The following is a 20,665-nucleotide window of genomic DNA, read 5'->3' as shown; positions in this document are numbered from 1 at the left end:
CGAAAGGTTAGCCATTTCCCTGCTGCTAAAATGAGATGAAATATTAGAGCCAACGTTTCTCTTGTTTTCTTTCCAGAATGAAGCCTGGGAAAAATTAACAAGTAGAAAGTGGTTGTCTCTGGCATTTCTCCTGACTTATCCCTCATTATTTGTACTCATTCCCATATTCTTTATGTCTTCTCTTCATGTGCAGTAAACTCATACATAAAGGGCCCAATTACTTGTATTGCCCTGTCGTCCGCTACTCTTTCAAAATTGCCTATCTCTGGGTGTCCTGTTCTTAACCATTTGAGAGAGACTCACATCAGTGGCAATTGCTAGCAATAGCTTTGATGTTACTACTTGATAACTGGATTTTCATTTTTAAAAGATGGTATGTGCTTAACCCAAAGTAATTGATTAATAATGGTAGGATTTCAAGCAGTGATTTACAAGAGCATGGCTTTAACTTTGCTTTGTTCTTTAGGATTGAATTTGTAAGTAAACTCTAACTCTATAAACCTAAGATACTATAACCAAGGTTGGTCTTCATCCTTGGCAACAGTACTGGCTGCAGTTAACCACTAGTATTGGTTAAAGTACTAAAATATTTCCATACTTATAGATCTACGGCTACTGCCCTAAACCTCCTGAATGTGCAGAATTATCCCTGTTGACCCAGCCCCACTGCACACCTTTCTCCATCTGCCCACAATATAGCCACTACAGGGTAAATGCATGCCCTTGTTGGTGTCTTCCAGCTCCAGCAGCTTCTGCTTTGATTCACAGGTTCCTGGTTGTTAAGTTGTTTCAACAGTGCCTTGATTACATCTCCAGCTACAATCATTGTAGCATTGTTTTTAGTGTCATTATTGTTGGTGAAGGTGGAGCTTATCTTCTTAGACTCCATTAAGTAAAAGTAAGTGAAACTTTCTTTTCCTTGATATTTGGGTACTTGTTTGAGTGTTTTCAAGGGAAACAGAAAATCTTAGGTATGAACCAAATTTTGGCGTTTCACAATAATTCTCCTTAAAGGTTTAAGAATTAAATAATGAAACACATGCACACGTATCTTTGTTCAGGAAAAGTAATTATAGTAAAATATCCATTGCAAAATATGTGGCCATTCTGTTGGTGTCTCTTTCAAATGTGAAATATATACATAATGGTATAAGTTAAGCACACATTTCTGACTCATAAGAATAAGAAATACAATGTAGTAATGTGTACATGAAGAAAAAATAACAAATGAGGAAACGAGGAACATGAAACAAGTAGTTTAATTCTAAGAGTACTAAAAACATATAATGAGAGATTATAATATAGAAGCATGATAAAGGGGGAATGACATCATTCAACTTGCAAACCATAAAATTCATTTAAAAATAGGTCTTCAATTTCAAGACTCTAAACATACTTTAATATGAATATCATTATTATTAAACAATTCTAATCAATACAAAAAGTAAAAGACAGGTGTAAAAAATAATTCCCAGTCTCATCACTTAGAAGCATCATCATTAACATTAGGTGAAGCTCATTCTAGATGTTGCTCAATTAGTACCTATGCAGACAAAAGGATAGATGGATAAATGGTTTAGATATATAAGATAGGTGATAGACTGATACAGAGCATATTAAATTTTGTTTAAGTAATTGTGTGGCATTTACTTTAGATTTTTAAAAAGCAAAATAATTTTTGAAGCTAAAAGACTTTGCTAAACTTTACACAATGTTCAAAAAATTTGAGGGCTATCCATTTCTAGAATTTCTATGGATAAGGGAATAAGATCATGCAAAACATTAGGAGACTGCACAGTTTTTAAAAAAAAATTGTTTCCCTTTTTCTGGCCACCCTATTTCTTCCTTATCATAAAATATTTAGAAATTAGTATACTTTTTGTAGCTCCGTTTCGCAGTTCCAGATCTTTGTTAGTTATTATGTAACTTTCTAACATAACCATTATCTTCCCACTTGCCTAATTTAAGTTCTACCTTTAAATGGAGCCCACATCAATGTTCAGCTTTTTCAGTAAATTCATATACAATTATTCTGCTGTTTTGTGATTGATTTAACAACTGTACATCATATATTGATTTCCTATAATGAATTGCAAAGATTTAGCCCACTTTTACCACTTCTGCCATGGGTGTTTCTCTCCCTACATCCTTTCATTACGGTTTTACCATCATTTATTAAATCAGTGTTCAGTGCTCACATTAAATATGACTCTGTAAATATTTTTTCAAAACTGGGCTATTATTACATTTCTTTCCTATTCAGTTTATTTTCTTAAGTTAGTAATTGCCTTGCTTTTCTGTTAATAACCCTCATTCTTCCCAAATTCAGTATCAGGTTCCATGTCAAGTACTTGGTTAGGTCCATTTCTTCCTCTCCTGGAGCCCTCTGGTCTCTTGAGCCAATCATTTGGTCACTCTCTAAGTCTGTTGCAGCACCTTCTACCTTGAAATTTCCTATAGATTTGATTCTGAGGATCCTCCTTTTCTATGTCCAGTGATGGTGGCCTTCTTTCCCAAATCTCGAGTCTTCTTATTTACATGGAGTGCATTCTGAGGAAGGGAGCACAGGAGGTACATTTTTAAGATCCATGTATCTGAAAATGTTTTTATTCCATCCTCACACCTTAAAGATCATTTGGCCTAGCATCAGTTAGAAACTTCTTTCTAATGTAGCCCACATACACCATGGAATACTATGCAGCCATAAAAAAGGATGAGTTCATGTCCTTTGTAGGGACATGGATGCAGCTGGAAACCATCATTCTCAGCAAACTATCGCAAGAACAGAAAACCAAATACCGCATGTTCACACTCATAGGTGGGAATTGAACAATGAGATCACTTGGACACAGGAAGGGGAACATCACACACCGGGTCCTATTGTGGGGAGGGGGGAGAGGGGAGGGATAGCATTAGGAGATATACCTAATGTAAATGACGAGTTAATGGGTGCAGCACACCAACATGGCACATGTATACATATGTAACAAACCTGCACGTTGTGCACATGTACCCTGGAACTTAAAGTATAATTAAAAAAAAAAAAAAAAGAAGAAGAAACTTCTTTCTGAAATTTGGAGGCATTTACCCATTATCTCCCAGGTTCCACAGTTTAGCTGCTGTAGTACCAGGTGCCAATTTGATTCTCCAGGCTTTATAGGTAACTTTTTCCTACCTCTCTTAAACCCTAGTGTTCTGAAACTTCAGGTTCTGAGTTGGTGCAGGTATTTTTTCATTCTTCTGCTGGGTACACAGTATACAGTGGGCCATTTCAATTTGGACGAACTTCACATGTAACTCTTCTAGAGGGATATTTTTTTAATTGCAGCAATCATACTTTCAATTTCCAAAGAGCTCTTTCTTGTTTCTTATTGTTCCTTTTTTTTTTAATTGTCTGATCTGGTTTTATGAATTCAATCTCTTTTCTTACTTTCTGAAGCTGTCAATTATAGTTTTTATATTCTTTCTGTACTTTTCAAAGTCACACTTTTCTCTGTGTCCTTTTTCCCATTTGTTTGGGTTTCAGTGTTCCGACTTCAAGTCTCTCCTCGAAAATCTTGTGACTCCTTGGTGTCTGGTATTTTGAAAGCATATTGGAAGCTATGTGCTATGGGTGTAACTGGCTGGCAGCCTTCATGGTAGAGTGAAGTAGTTGACACCGTATCTCTTGGGCTAATCAGTTTTTCTAGAGCAGTGGTTCTCAAATCTGAGTTTGATATTCACACCTGAGTGCTTCAGAATCACTTGGATGTCTTGTTAAAACAAAAATTGCTAGGCCTCACACTTGGATGTTTTCAGTCAGTACAGAGTCTGAAAATTTGCATTTGTAATAAGTTTTAGGTGATACTGGTGTTGCTGGGACTGGGGTCACTATCAAGAACCACTTGTCTAGAGAAAACTCAATCCAATTTTCTGCCTAGTTGGAATACATCTGTTACCAGGAGCAAAAAACAAAGCAATCAGACTGGGGATCTCACTCTTCAGTACTGTGTTTCCTCTAAAACCTTCAGTTTTAAGAAGATTGTCATTTCAGACCTCCATTGTACCTCATGTCCTGCAAATCACAGGTCTCTAGTAATTTCATCAGAGTAGAAACCTCATCCTACCCATGGGTCTAACTGCTTCTTAAGAAGATTTCAACCAGGCCTGGTCTTCTCAGGCAAGCCTCACACTCTTACCTCCTGAAATACAGCTTGCCGCCAACTCTTGCATTTTTCTACAATTCTGCAACTTGAATCCTTATTGACATCTTTCTGTTCAGGCTCTCAGGTTTCATCTTTCCCCATGCTCAGTCAATTACCGCTCTTCCACCTGCTTTCTATTTCCCCACTTTGTTAACAGTTCATCTAGTATTGTCTCTTATTTCCACTTTCTTTTGAATGAAGTTTGTTCTTTTTTGAAAGCTACATTATCTTAATGGGGCTCCAGAAAGGAGCAGACTTAAATGCATGTGCTCAGTATGTTCTGTATTATTAGAAATCTCCTTTCTCTTCTTGTCTTTCCCTTCTCTTCTTGTAGCTTCCTTTGACTACAAGAAAACTAAGTCATAAACAACAGACGTAGCCACAGGTGTCTCTTTTATGGGAACAGCTCTCTCTTATTCCACCTACATCCATATGCTCAGCTAGTCCTCTCACCTTTAGGAACTAATGCAACCTCCTTAAGGTTTTGAAAAGAGTTATGGATCACCTTTCACGGCCCCTTTATTTACTCTGGTTTATATTTGATGGTATTTGATTCACGGTTTATTATTTGCATTGTGGATATGCTCATATTTCATTGAGGGTAAATTTTTTTCTGTAATTTTCATTTGCTGTCAATATTGGTAAATTTCAAGAAAAAAAGACTGGAGTCTAAATTGTATTCTACCATCTGTAATTGAATTTTTCATTTCTAAGAATTTTAAATGCCCTGAAGTTTTATTTATGCCAGCTTGAGGTAAAATGAAAATTAAGTACTGAGAAATTCTTCAAGCCCCCTAAAAGAATATTTCCTCCTAATAGTTATGCAATTTTATTTTTTGGGGAGGGGGGTCATTTTTTAAAATAATTTTATACCAGCAAAATTTAACCTGAACCATGTAATATACCACTTTGATATTTAAGTTTACTCATTGTTGAGTTTAGATATAATTTTACTTTCTATAGGAACACATATATGATAGGTAGTAGGTATAAATTTTTAAAAATCTTTATAAGGATATGCCAATAAAAATACAACAAATAATTTTTCAGATTTTCTCACGCGATGCCTACTAGCATTAGATATCAGAAGATACTATCTAAACCAATGAATGAAAAATGGATTTCAACAAATAAATGCACACTTGATAGGTTTGTTGCCCCATTTGTGTTTTGTCACCATAATCAGGTGACTAGTAGGAGTACACAAGAGGAAAATACAAGTATGTGAAAATGAAACAGGCTCCTAATGTACTGCTGAAATCCTGAAGTTTAGGGGATGAAGAGATGATCAGTAACTCCATTTTTTAAAACTTTCGTCTACATTTAAGCTGTAGTTCTTTCTCTGTTGTGTATTGTTTTCCTCAAGAGCCAGTGAAGTTTTTTAAAGCAAGACTTTTAGCAATGTCAAGTGGAATTCAAACCATGAGAAATAAATAGTTCTGGATTATTATAAAGTTTATGTAATATATCAGAAACTATATTTTTACTAATAGGGACTTTGCAAGTTAAGCAGTAAAGGAATTTAACAAAGAAATAAATTACTGCAAATTTAGAATAAGAAGTAAAGAAATCAGTGAATAATATGCAGTCAATTATTTGGAATGAATAGGTTGGGTACTTTCATATAATATTTATCATCATATAGCATTTTCCTCTTTCCCTCTCATTTTCATTATGTTTTCCTTGACTGGGTCTTAGAGTCTTGTTTGTATTTATAGAAGACCTTTATCTTCTTTGAGGTTTCCAAGACATATTTTCCTGTCCACCTTCCTACCATCTCAAAGTTATTTAAAAAAAAAAAAAATACTATTTGAGACTGTTTTCAAACGATTCAAAAGGGAGAGTATGAAAAGTAAATGATTCAGGAAAGCACTTAGTTCATTAGGCTAGAGAATGACCAAAGTCTTATTTACAAATCTAGGCATATTTTGTTTTATTGTGCTTCAAGTCATCACACTTAGCAGATGTTCTGTTTTTTACAGACTGAAGGTTTGTGACAACTGCACCCAGCAAGTATATCAGTGCCATTTTTCCAAAAGCATGTGCTCATTTCACGTATCTGTGCTATAATTTGTTAATTCTCACACTATTTCAAAACTTTTCATTATTTTTATATCTGTTGTGGTGATTTGTGATCTTTGATGTTACTATTGTAATTGTTTTGAGGTACCACAAACCACGCCCATGTAAGACATCAAACTTAATCAATAAATATAGTCTGTGTTCTGACTGCCCTGTTGACCAACCTTTCCCTCATCTCCCTCCCTCTCGTTGGTTCTCCATATTCCTGACCTACAGTAATATTAAAGTTAGCCCAGTTAATAACCCTGCAATGACCTCTATGCATTCAGTAGAAAGAAGAATCATATGTCTCTGTCTCTTTTTTTTTTTTTTTTTTGAGACAGAGTCTTGCTCTGTAGCCCAGGCTGGAGTGCAGTGGTGCAATCTCGGCTCACTGCAAGCTCCGCCTCCTGGGTTCACGGCATTCTCCTGCCTCTGCCTCCCGAGTAGCTGGGACTACAGGTGCCCGCCACCACACCTGGCTAATTTTTTGTATTTTTAGTAGAGACGGGGTTTCACCATGTTAGCCAGGATGGTCTCGATCTCCTGACCTCATGATCTACCCTCCTTGGCCTCCCAAAGTGTTGGGATTACAAGCATGAGCCACCGCACCTGGCTATGTCTCTCATTTTAAGCCAAAAGCCAGAAATGACTAAGCTTAGTAAGAAAGGCATGACAAAATGAGAGGTAGGGCAAAAGCTAGGCATCTTGCACCAGCTAGCCAAGTTGTAAATGCAGAGGAAAGGTTCTTAGAGGAGAGTAAAAGTGCTACTCCAGTGACCTCATGACAGTGAAACGCCTAATTGCCGATGTGGAGAACATTTTAGTGGTCTGTATAGAAGATCAAACCAGCCACAACATTCCTTTAATCCAAAGCCTAATTCAGAGCAAGGCCCTAAATTTTTCATTTTAGGAAGGCTAAGAGAGGTGAGGAAGGTGCAAAGAAAAATTTGAAGCTAGCAAAAGTTGATTAATGAAGTTTAGGGAAAGAAGATGTCTCCATAACATAAAAGTGCAAGATGAAGCAACAAGTGCTGGTAGCAAGTGCAATCACAAGTGCTGCAGCTAGTTATCCCGAAAATCTGGCTAATATGATGGATGAAGGTGGCTATACTAAACAACAAGTTTTCAATGCAGATTAAACACCCTTATTGGAAAAAGATACCATCTAGGACTTTCATAGCTAGAGAGGAAAAGTCAATGACTGGCTGTAAAGCTTCAAAGGACAGGCTGACTCCTGTTAACGACTGATATTGCTGGTGACTTTAAATTGAAGCCAATGCTCATTGATTATTCCAAATATCCTAGGGCCCGTAAGAATTATGCTAAATCTACTCTGCCCATGCTCTATAAAGGTAACAGCAAAGCCTGGATAACAGCATATCTGTTTATGACACAGTTTCCTGAACATTTTAAGCCCACTGTTGAAACCCACGGCTTAGACAAAGAGTCCATTCAAAATATTACTGCAAATCGACAATGCATCTGGTTACCCAAGAGCTCTAATGGAGATGTACAAGGAGATAATTATTGTTTTTATGCTTGCTAACACAATATCCATTCTGACCTTATGGATCAGAGTCATTTTGACTTTCAAATCTTATTATTAAGAAATACATTTTGTAAGGCTCTAGCTGCTATAGATAGTGATTCCTCTAATGAATCTGGGCAAAGTAAACTGAAAACCTTCTAGAAAGGATTCACCATTCTAGATGCCATTACAATCATCCATGATTCATGGGAGAAGGTTATCAACATTAACAAGATTTTAGAAGAAGCTGATTCCAACACTCATGGATGACTTTGAAGGGCTCAAAATGTCAGTGGAGGAAGCAAGTGCAGATGTGGTGGAAATAGCAAGAGAACTAGATTTAGAAGTGGAGCCTGAAGATGGGACTGAATTGCTTCAAACTCATGATAAATATTCAACAGATGAGGAGTTGCTTCTTATGAATGAGCAACAAAAAAAAAATGGTTTATTGATATGGACTCTACTCCCGGTTAGGATGTTCTGAACGTTGTTGAAATGACTACAAAGGATTTATAATACTACATAAACTAAGTAGAGAAAGCAGTGGAAGGGTTTAAGAGGACTGGCTTCAATTTTGAAAGAACTTCTACTGTGGATAAAATGCTTTCAAACAACATCACATGCTACAAACAAATCTTTCATGGAAAGATGGGTCAATTTCATTGTTGTCTTATTTTAAGAAATTGCGACAATCACCCCAGTCTTCCACAACCACCACACTGATCAGTCAGCACCATCAACATTGAGGCAAGGCCCTTCACCACCAAAGAGATTATAAACCACAAGGCTCAGAAAATCATTAGCACTTTTTACCAAAAAAAAAAATTTAATTAAGGTATGTACATTCTCAGACATAATGCTATTGCATATTTAATATACTGTAGTATAATGCAAAGATATTTTTATATGCACTAAAACAGCAAAAAATGTGTAACTTTATTGTGATGCTCAGTTCATTGTGGTGGTCTGGAACTGAACCTACTATATAATCAAAATATACCTGTATGACCAAATGAATCTTTCACATTTCTTTGTGTAAACAGAGCCAAATATTTCTCGCTACTAAATTCTAGATGCTGAAAGGTCTTGAAACCAAAAAACAGTGTTATCATTCATTCTGAAATATGCCATCTATCTCTTACTTATATTTTCTCCATATTTTATTCCCCAATGCACTTATATCAAATGGGAACTTCTTAGAACCAAGAGATTTTTTTGTTTGTTTGTGTTATTTTGTTTTGTTTTGTTTTTGAGATGGAGTCTCACTCTGTAGCCCAGGCTGAAGTGCAGTGGCACGATCTCAGCTCACTGCAAGCTCTGCCTCCCAGTCCAAGCCATTCTCCAACCTCAGCCTCCCAAATAGCTGGTACTACAGGTACCCGCCATCACGCCTGGCTAATTTTTTGTATTTTTAGTAGAGACAGGGTTTCACTATATTAGCCAAGATGGTCTGAATTTCCTGACCTCGTGATCCACCCTCCTTGGCCTCCCAAAGTGTTGGAATTAAAGGCATGAGCCACCGTGCCAGGCCAGAACCAAGAGTTCTTGATGTTCCTATTAAGCAATAGATTTTGCATTTAAATTAGTATTATTACTAAGATCTGCATCATGATTTACAGATAACAGACCCCTAGTAAATGTTAGTTTTCTTTTTAAAAATGTATTTCATTAATTAAAATCATTAAACTCCTAGTAAAACAAGGAAATCATTCTGTCTGTAATATTTTGAGTTTGTCTGAGATCTTTTTAAGGAGAATACTTTGGAAATGTTTCTCAAGATCTTTTAAAAAGTACACAGTTGCTTTTAAAACTTCAAGAACAACAGAGCTACAAAGTGCAATTTCAAGTCGTCACATCTACAAATGATATTTTTGCAACTGTGTCATGAAAACTTATCTATCTTTAAATATATTCTATTTAGTTTCAGTTAAAAATAAACCCAATTTAATAGATGCTCAGGGCATTCAAATTTGCTTACTGAAGCACTAAGACTAAGGGAAATTACACTGAGGAATTTTTTTTATTTGAAAACATTTTTCCCATTAGTACCCAATTAAAAATGTACAAAATGGTAAGAAGAAAAATAAAGAGTAAATGTGGCTCACGAGAAACCTGAATGAAGACCAGGTATTTTCCAGATAACAACCGACAGGAATCCTTTTATAAATACAAATATGGAATGGCAGTTATCAATATTGTACTGTCATACCCCAGAAAGTATTTTAGTGCCAAAAAACCCACTTGAGTATGTTGTTTTTGTAATCATTAAAATACTCTCCAACAGAGCAATGACATACTTCATAGAAAATAAAATGTTATTTCAACTAAACTTTACTGCTGTAGTAGAGTATCTTCAGCTAATTATTGCAAAGTAATTACAGCTCTCAAGCAAGCAAATACACTATTAAACAGAATGTGAAACTTACGGTTTTGACATAGCTGTAATGGATTAAACCACTCATTACTAAGATGAAACTACTTTATGCAAAAGTGCTGTTGCAGGTACCAACACTCAGACAACTGGTGCATAGTTCAGAAATACATTTGAGACATTTACAATTGCAAGCCTGTACTTTTTTCTAAAAGGAAAAAAAAATAAAAGTCTTCTAAGTAGTGGCATTTAATATATTATTGTCAGTCTCTGGTAGATATTTGTACTTATGCAATTTCCAGCCCCTAATAGTTAGGCAGGTCCGTATGAGGTTCTGACTGATAAATATGAGCAAAAGGGATCTGTGTGTCACTTATAGGTTGAAACTGTGGAAGCTTACATGTGATTCTCTAGTCTTGCTCTTGTTCTGCTGCAACAGAGGTAGAGTTCTTAGTGCCTCAATGCAACCTCCTTTAAAAAAAATGTAGTAATAACACTTAACATGAGATGTATCCTCCTAACAAATGTTTATGGGCATAATACACTATCATTAATAGGCACAATATATTGTACAGCAGATCTCAAGAAATTATTCATCTTGCATAGCTGAAACTTCATACCCATTGAACAGCATCTTCTCATTTCCAATTCCTCTCTTCCAGTACCTGTCAATCACCATTCTACTGTCTGCTTCTATGAGTCTGACTATTTTTGATAATGCTTATAAGTGGAATCATGAAGTATTTATCTTCATGCAACAGTATTATCCGTTATGCAACAGCACGTTGGCATAAAGTAGTTTCATCTTGATAATGAGTGGTTTAATCCTATTACAGTTATGTCAAAACCATTAAGTTCCACATTCTGTTTAATAGGGTATTTGCTTGCTTGAGAGCCGCAATGACTTTGCAATAATTAGCAGAAGATACTTTACTACAGCAGCAAAGTTTAGTTGAAATAACATTTTATTTTCTATGAAGTATGTCATTGCTCTGTTGGACAGTATTTTAACGATTAAAAAAACAGCACACTCCAGTGAGTTTTTTTGGCAATAAAGTGGCTTGTTTCATTTAGATAATGTTCTCCAGGTTAACCCATATTGTCACACATGGCAGAATTTCCTTCTTTTTCAAGGCTGAATAGTATATCATTGTGTATATGTACCACGGTTTCTTTATCCACTCATCTGTCCACAGACATTTACTTTGCTTCCAACTCTTTGCTATTGTGAATAATGCTACAATGAACATGGGAATGCAGATATCTCTTGGAGATACTGATTTCATTTCCTTTGGATATGTACTCAGAAAGTGGGATTCCTAGATCACATAGTAGTTCTATTTTTAATTTTTAGGAATCTCCATACATATTTCATAGCAGCTACGCCATTTTATTTCTCCACCAACAGTGTACAAAGGTTCCAATTTCTCCATATTCTTACCAAGACTTATCGTTTTATTTATTATTTCTTTTTTAATAACAGGCATCCTTACAGATGTGAGGTGATATCTCATAGTGGTTTTGTTTAGTGATTTAGTGATTATTGAGCATCTTTTTATATATTTGTTGGCATGTGTTTATTCTTTGTAGGAATGTCTATTTAAGTCTTATTCCCTTTTTTGTGTGTCTATTTAAGTCTTATTCCTTTTGTTTTGGTTTTTTTTTTGGTTTTTGGGTTTTTTTTGAGACGGAGTCTTGCTCTGTTACTCAGGCTGGAATACAGTGGCATGATCTCAGCTAACTGCAACCTCTGCCTCCCAGGTTCAAACAATTCTCCTGCCTCAGCATCCTGAGTAGCTGGGAGTACAGGCACATGCCGCCACACCCAGCTAATTTTTTGTATTTTAGTAGAGGCGCAGTTTCACCATGTTGCCCAGGCTAGTCTTGAACTCCTGAACTCAGGCAATCAGACTGCCTCAGCCTCCCAAAGTTTTAGGATTACAGGCGTGAGCCACCACACCTGGCATGCCTATTTTTCATTCAGGTTATTTGTTATCTTGTTTTTTTTGTTGTTGTTGTTTTTTTGGGTTTTTTTTGCTGAGTTGTAGAAATTCGTATATATTTTGGATGTCCACTCCTCATTGGATATATGGTGTCCATTTTCATACTACTATAGAGAACTGCCTGAGACTGGGTAATTTATAAAGAAAAGAGGTTTAATTGACTCACAGTTCAGCAGGGCTGAGGAGGCCTCAGGAAACTTACAATCATGGTGGAAGGCCAAGGGGAAGCAAGGCACCTTCTTCATGACGCCGCAGGGAGGAGAAGTGCTGAGCGAAGGGGGAAGAGCCCCTTATAATCTCAGGAGATTCTCAGATCTTGTGAGAACTTACTCACTATCACAAGAGCAGCATGGGGTCACCACCCCATGATTCAATTGTCTCCACCTGGTCTCTCCTTGACACGTGGAGATTGTAGGGATTACAATTCAAGATGAGATTTGGGTAGGGACACAATACCAAACCATATCATATGATTTGAAAATATTTTCTCCCATTCTGTAGCTTGGCTTGTGACTTTGTGATTGTTTCATTTGCTGTGCAGAAGCTTCATAGCCTGAATGCCTAATCATTAAGCATAGCCAAGTTCCCCTTAATCTGCAAAGGCCATATAGATTGAACAAGATTGAAATCTTGACTTTGTTAAGTCACTGGAATTTTTTTGTAGTATAAATTATTCAAGAAATTATTTCATTTTATATCAAATGTCTGATTTATTACGTGAAGTTTTTCATAATATCCGATTATGATTAAAATATCTGTAGATCTATAATGATGTCACCTCTTTCATTCCTGAGACTGATTTTTGCCTTCTTTCTTTTTCCTAATAAATCTGGTTAGATCTGAATTAATTTTTTTCTGTCTTCTTGAAGAACCAGCTTTTGTTTTCATGATGCTTCTGCATTATTTGCTAATGTTCTATTTAGTTTATTTCTACTCCAGATTATTGTTTCCTTTCTTCTGCTCACTGTAAGTTTATTTTCATTTTATTTTTCTAGCTTCCTAAAATGGAAACTGAGATGTCTGATTTAAGATCTTTTTTCTTTTCTAAAATAAGTATTTAGTGCGGTAAATTTCCCCCTAAGTATTCCCCCTAAGTATTCCCCCCTAAGTATTTCCCCCTAAGTATTTCCCCCTAAGTATAGTGGCACAAATTTTGGTAGTGTGTTTAATTTTTATTCAGTTTAAAATAATTTCTTTTTTATTTTTATTTGTTTTTTTTTTTTTTTGAGACGGAGACTCACTCTGTCGCCCGGGCTAGAGTGCAGTGGCCGATTCTCAGCTCACTGCAAGCTCCGCCTCCCCGGTTTACGCTGCCTCAGCCTCCGGAGTAGCTAGGACTACAGGTGCCCGCCTAGTTTTTTGTTATTTTTTTAGTAGAGACGGGGTTTCACCGTGTTAGCCAGGATGGTCTCGATCTCCTGACCTCGTGATCTGCCCGTCTCGGCCTCCCAAAGTGCTGGGATTACAGCCTTGAGCCACCGCGCCCGGCCAGTTTCTTTTTTAAAAAAACATTTCTTTGAGCCAGGAGCATATTGATCAAGGAATGATTAGTAAATGACCTTTGTTACTATCCCTGATAGTATTCTTTACATTGAAATTTACTTTGTTAGACAGGCACAGTGGCGCATACCTGTAATCTCAGCATTTTGGGAGGCTGAGGCGGGTGGATCACTTGAGGCCCGATGTTTGAGACCAGTCGGCCAACATGGTGAAACTGCACCTCTACTAAAATACAAAAAATTAGCTGGATGTGGCTGCTAATTAAAGAGAGAGAGAGAGAGAGAGAGAGAGAGAGAGAGAGATAGTGTCTTGCTTTGTTGCCCAGGCTGGAGTGTTAGCTTACATTTATGGAGCAAACAACAGCAGAATTTACAGAGCGCACTTATCACAACATATCGCATACTAGGCCATCAAACAGTCTTAAAAATTTTTTTAAAATTTCAGGTTCTACCAAGTGTATTCTTTAAAATATGATTGGATTAGAAATCAGTAACAAAAATTTTTGAACTGTCTTCAAAATTCAGAAACTACATAATGTACTTTTAAATAATGTACTTACACAAGTGAAATTGTTTGTATTAATACTTAACAAAGTAAATTTCCTTCTTGTTTTTTTTTTTTCCTTTCTTGAGATGGAATCGCACTCTGTTACCCAGGCTGGAGTCAGTGGCGCGATCTCGGCTCACTGCAACCTCCACCTCCCAGGTTCAAGTGATTCTCATGCCTCAGCTTCCCAAGTAGCTGGGATTACAGGTGCAATTATATGTTTGAAAAAAAAAAAAAAAAGACTGCCAGGTCAAGACAGTTGATAGCAGTTTCCTAGTCATCTATCACCCTGCTGATTTTTTGTCTACTTGTTTTATCAATTAGTGAAAGAAGAGAATTAAAATTTCTGACTATACTTGTGAATTTGTATTTATCTCTTTGTAGTTCTTTTTTTCTTTCATATATTTTGAAGTTCTGTTATTAGGTACCTAAGCATATTATTTTGTCTTTCTAATTATTGTTAGAATTAGTAATTCTAAATACTAATCCTTCTAATGTTTCATTAGGATCTAGTCATTATTAGGAGGATTATTATGTCTTTCTAATATATTATATTGCAGGAATAATTATGAAATAACCTTCATTATTCCTGGTGGTATTCTTTACATTGCAATTTACTTTGTTCAGTATTAATATGGTCATTCCACCCTTCTTTTGGTTAACATCAGCATGATGTAATTTTTCTTTTTTTCTTTAAAGATACCCATATGTTTATATTTAAAGTGAGTTTCTTATACATAATACAGTTAGGTGTTGCTTTTTATCAGATACGAAAACTTTTGTCTTTTAACTGAAGCATTTAAACCACTTGCATTTTATGTTATTTTAATGGTTTAAGTCTATCTGCCTGTTTACCTGTATTTGTCCCATCTTTTCTTTGTTCCCCTTTTCATCTTTTCTATCAGCATATATAGAGAGCGCTTTTGTTATTCCATCTTATCTCCTGGGTTAGCTTATTAGCTATAATTCTTTGACTATGTTTTATTATTACTTAACTGCTTGCGTTAGAATTTATAGCATAACTCTTTATCAGTCTACCTTCAAGTGGTACTTTACCACTACATACATAGTATAAGAACTTTACATAGCATACTTCCATTTCTCACTTGTTGGTCGTGTCATTGTTATCACATATTATTATTATTGTCATGTATTGTACATATGTCATTAACCATATACTATATTGTTAATATTTTTTAAAGTCAACTATCTCCTTAAAAAATTAAATAAGAAGAAAAACTCTGGGTGTTTTTTTTCCTACAACGTTTGTATTCTTCATTCCTATTTAGAGAACAATATTTTCATCTTTTTTTTTTTTCTATTTGGAAGACTCCTTTTAACATTTCTTGTCTTTTTTCTCCTCATCTCTGATATTTTCTATAGATGTGGAATTCTAGATTGACAGATATTTTTCTTCAATATTTTAAAGAGATTGTTCCATTATCTTCTCACTTTTGTTTCTTCTGATCGAAATTTTTCTTTAATTCTTATCTTTGTTTCTGTGTATGTAATATGTCCTATTGCCTTGGCTACTCCTATGATTTTTTTCTTTATTCCTGGTTTTGAGCACTTTGAAGATGATGTACCTTACTGTAGTTTTCATCATGTTTTCATCATGTTTCTTTCACTTGAGTTTCTTGTGTTTATGGGTTTATAATTTTCCTCAAATTAAAAAACCTTTGGCTACTATATTTTCAAATATTTTTCTGCTCCCCCATTCCTATCCAGGGATTCCAATTTTATATATATTAGACTGCTTGAAGTTATCCCACTGCTCACTGATATTCTGGGTTCCTTTTTAAACTTTTTTGTCTCAGCTTGATTCACTATTGTTAGTTCCTATTGTATGTCTTCTAGTTCACTAATCTTTCGTCTGCAATGTCTAGTCTGCCCTTAATCCCATACAGTCTATTTTTATCCCAGAAATTGTCATTTTTATTTCTAGAAGTTTCCTTTAGATCATTTTGTACATCATGTCTGTTTAACTTCTTGAGCATACAAAACACAGTTATAATAACTGGTTAATGTCCTTATCTGCTAATTCTAGCATCCATGTCACTTCTGGTTTAGTTTAAACAGATTGATTTTGCTCAATATTATGGATCATATTTTCCTGCTTCTTTTACAAATTGGAAATTTGTATCAGATGCTAAAGATTGTGAATTTTACCATGTTGAAATCGATGTATTTTTGTATGCCTATGATTATTATTGAGACTTATATTAGAAACAGTTTTCTTTCTTGGAAACTGATCCTTTCAGTTTAACATTAAAGTTTTGTTAAGTGAAACCAGAGCAATGCTAATAATCTAGAGCAAATCATTCCCGACTACTGATGGAAGACCCTTCTATACATAGTACCAATGCCACAGGAGATTTTTTTCCAGTCTGACTAATGGTAACAGGCACTATTCCATGCCCTGTTTGAACACCAGGTCCCGTTTCCTCTGAATGTTGTTTATCTTCCCCTGTAATTTAGGGTAGTTTTGTCACACATGCACTAATCAGTACTCCTCTGAATTCTTGAAGTGGACTCTTCACAGATCTGCAGAGTGCTTGCTCCTGTAGCTACTTCTTCTCCAGTATTCTATTCTGTGAACTCTATCCAATTGAGTATTCTCACACCCTCAGCTCCGTCTCAACTCAAGTATACCAGGTGCTGCCCAGGGTTCCCCTCCCATTATCATGGCCTGGAAACTCTCTCAAGGCAATGAGCTGGAAGTAATGGCAGGGTTCACATCATTTGTTTCCCGTTCTCAGGGATCACTGTCTTTAGTTGACTGATGCCCATATTTTGAAAACCATTATTTCATATAGTTTATCCAGTTCTTGGTTGTTTTAGGTGTGGTCTTATCTTTTAGGTGCTGTCTTGTGGTCTTGTTCTTGTCTTGGTTGTTTCAGGTGTGGAGAAGAATGGTAAACCTGATCTCTGTTACTCTATCTTGACCAGGAGTAGAAGTCCAGGTCACTGGAAATTTAAGATTAATTTGTTACTACAATATAATCTAGTCTATGCTGATTAATATACATATATTTCCCCAACATTAGAAAGGCTACAACCAGAGGGTATTTTGGGTTGAAATAAAAACAAAACCCACAGTAATTCAAGGCACTAAAACCTTGTCCATATTTGTTAAAAATAAAAGGCATCACGTTTTCTATCAGTAGCTAAAGAGTAGGCTTTCTTAAATACTGAGAATTCTACCTAATATACTTTTGAAAAATAATGTGGAATTGATTTTCTTTCGCCTCCAATGGACAGACTTTGCTTAGCATTGATGTGTATATATCTTAAAATTTTAGTCTTATGGCTGGGCACAGTGGCTCATGCCTGTAACCTCAGCACTTTGGGAGGCCGAGGAAGGAGGATCATGAGGTAAGGAGATCGAAACCATCCTGGCTAACAAGGTGAAACCCTATCTCTACCAAGAACACAAAAAATTAGCCAGGTGTGGTGGTGGACACCTGTAGTCCCAGCTACGTGGGAGGCTGAGGCAGGAGAATGGCGTGAACCCTGGAGGCAGAGCTTGCAGTGAGTTGAGATTGCGCCACTGCACTCCGCCTGGGCGACAGAGTGAGACTCTGTCTCAAAAAAAAAAAAAAAAAAACATTGTCTTATATTTGAATAGTAGAAACCCATTTTACTATTTCTTGGGTTGGAGGGAGTAGGATAGGAACGTAGGATAACTAATTCAGATTAAACTTTATAAAAGATGCACCATATGTCAATTGGTCTGAAAATCCATAGCAGAAATAGAAAGTACATCTTTAGCAATAGTATTTCTGAATGGTCTTACAAATAATGGAAATTTACCTACAGTAACATATGTAGCTTAAGTAATAAGTCTCAAAGTGAGATTTGAGAATTTGTATTCTGTACAATCAACTACACTCTTTCTTGAATGAAACTACATATATTTTTTACTCTTAACCATCATACTCTTTGAATTTTATTTCTGTTTTAAAATATTTAATATATTAAAGGCAATTTTTTTTTGTTTTGAAACAGAATCTCACTCTGTCACCCAGGCTGGAATGCAGTGGCATGATCTTGGCTTACTGCAACCTTCGCCTCCCGGGTTCAAGTGATTCTCATGCCTCAGCCTCCCCGAGTAACCTGGATTACAGGCACCCAGCACCAAAGCCACCTAATTTTTGTATTTTTAGTAGAGACAGGGTTTCACCATGTTGGCCAGGCTGGTCTCAAACTCCTGACCTCAAGTGAGCTGCCCGCCTTGGCCTCCCAAAGAGCTGGGAGTACAGGCATGAGCCACCACACCCAACCAAAGGCAATTTTTTAAATGATAGAAAATGTAGGTATTCTCATTGGTCTAAGACAATTATCTTCAAATGATTTTATCTTCCAGTCCTTATCTGCATATGTATGGACAGTTTAAACCAAAAAGTACGTAAAATAGTGTTTAAAAACCATACTCTCTGGCTTCAAACACTTGCCCTGTCATTGTCTAGCTCTTTGATCCTGAGCAAGTTATTATATCTCTGTGCCTCATCCATATAATATTACCTGTCTTATGAGGAAGTTTGGAGGATCTAATGAAAAATATTTCTGAAGTACTTAAAACAGAAGTTGGCACATAATAAGCACTCACTTAATATTAGCTATTGTTACAGGTATTTGTATAGTCAGGATTTTCCAGAGACGCAGAAGAAGCAGAACCAGATTGGTAAGCTTACTCCTCACTCATCTGTAATATCTCTCAATGAAAAGAAAATCTCACTTGATGAAAAGGATATTCCAGTGCTGTACTACTCATTCATTCAGAAACAACGTAAATGAGAGTTGAGCATAAAAAGAACTAGAAATACTTTCCTAGATATCAAGAACCAATATATAATGAAATTAATATATAACAAAAAACTTCATTTATCTATTCATAATCATAACAAAAGTTCAATGTAGATAAAAGCTATAAGAAAGGGAAAGATGGCTCTATACCATGGGACTCAGAAAGGAATAGGACAGGCCTCCTGCCCGCAAATCCAGGCTTATCTCTTACTATACTCTTAAATGCACACACTCCCAGTGTTTTTCACACATTTTTTATAGTAAAACACAATTATTCTGTTACATAAAATGGCCCAGGTTATACATTTATGTAACCACAAGTAAACATTTCACAATATAAGCCTTACTCTTGTTAAATAAAATGCACTTTTATATTTTTTATAATATTCTATTCTGGTCCATTAAAAAAAGTCTGATTTTCCGATTTGATTTCATGACTCACTAGTAAGTTTCTAATTCCATTTTGAAAGTCTACCTACACTCCAGGAAAACTGGACTACTTGCTGTTGTCCAAAACCAACCGTAACGGTCAATCATCTCTGGATTTACTCAAACTTTTCCTTTGTTATGAATGTCCTTGCTATTTCTCTTCTTCACATGCCAGCCCCACCACTGTCAGCTTATACTACTTCCCTTTTTAAAATCATACTCATAATTCGAGAGCCTTTGACAATATCTATTTTGTTTACTTTTTTCTTTTTCTCTGATTCTTCTCGTCTGCCCAAGTAAGATCTCTCCAGCTGTAACTCTATCAATTTATTTATTTCTATATTATATGGTTCCTTACATTACAAATATTTTTACACATGCTCCTATTAATGCCTTATACTAATTTTTCTTATTGTTCCAGTTATCTATTGCTGCATGATAAGCTTCCTCAAAACTTAACGGCTTAAGACAATGGAATTTATTTTGCTCACAAATTTGCAATGTGGGTATGTCTTAATAGATATAACTCACCTCTGCTCCACTCAGAGTCAGCTGGGATGGCTCAGAGACTGAGTGGGAATCATTTGATGGTCATGCCTATGTTTGGCTAGTTGTTGCTGAGACTTTGGCCAGGGCTGGAGGTCAAAACACCTACCCCTACCATGGGGCTTGGACTTCCTCACAACATAGTGGCTGGTCCGAGAGCAAGCTGGGTGGAAGCCATATTACTTTTTTATAACCTAATCTCAAAATCACATACTGTCCCTTCTGCTGCATTCTACACTTTGGGTCAGTCTTAAAGGCCCACCTACCACCAAGGAATGGGTAAATAAACTACACTTACAGATAAGGGAGTAGCAAAGTTCTGGAAAAACATATAGGAGGAACATTCCCTTGAACACTTTTGGAAAATACTGTATACTACACTAATGCTACAACAATTTTACTAATACTACAAAATAGCTGTCATGGCATATATTAAAATTGCAATACCCGTACTAATGCTGCAACACTTAAAGCATGCCTCTAACGTCAGCTACCTCACTTTAGTGTACTTCATGTCCATGTCCATCTATCACTAGACACTGACTTCACAAGAACAGGATTTGTATCTTAGTCATTTTATTTCAAAATCTTAGCAAGAGGTTTAGCACAGAACGGGCACTTAACATATGTTTGCTGTATGAAGGAACAGTTTAGGATCATCACATCTTCAAAAACAGATAAGTTATAT

At 36.0% G+C, this 20,665-nt stretch overlaps 1 protein-coding gene and 1 long non-coding RNA gene across 8 annotated transcripts in view; one reads left to right on the top strand and one right to left on the bottom strand.

Annotated features, from left to right (window-relative positions):
• LOC101014738 (patched domain-containing protein 4) overlaps nt 1–20,665 on the top strand; it is a 215,974-nt gene that overhangs the window by 95,285 nt on the left and 100,024 nt on the right. The gene's annotated exons all lie outside the window — the stretch shown is intronic.
• LOC116268612 overlaps nt 2,093–20,665 on the bottom strand; it is a 158,705-nt gene continuing 140,132 nt past the window's right edge. For 2 of the 5 annotated variants that reach the window (XR_004184293.1, XR_002521574.2), the window contains one exon: nt 2,095–2,550. This is a non-coding gene — a long non-coding RNA (uncharacterized LOC116268612). Of the gene's footprint in view, nt 2,551–20,665 lie in introns of all 5 variants that reach the window. The other 3 variants (XR_004184294.1, XR_004184295.1, XR_002521573.2) reach the window with 3 other exon arrangements.

The sequence above is a fragment of the Papio anubis genome, chromosome 6, assembly GCF_008728515.1.
Source record: "Papio anubis isolate 15944 chromosome 6, Panubis1.0, whole genome shotgun sequence".
In the NCBI taxonomy this organism is placed as follows: domain Eukaryota; kingdom Metazoa; phylum Chordata; class Mammalia; order Primates; family Cercopithecidae; genus Papio; species Papio anubis.
This window is presented reverse-complemented; position numbering and strand designations above follow the sequence as displayed.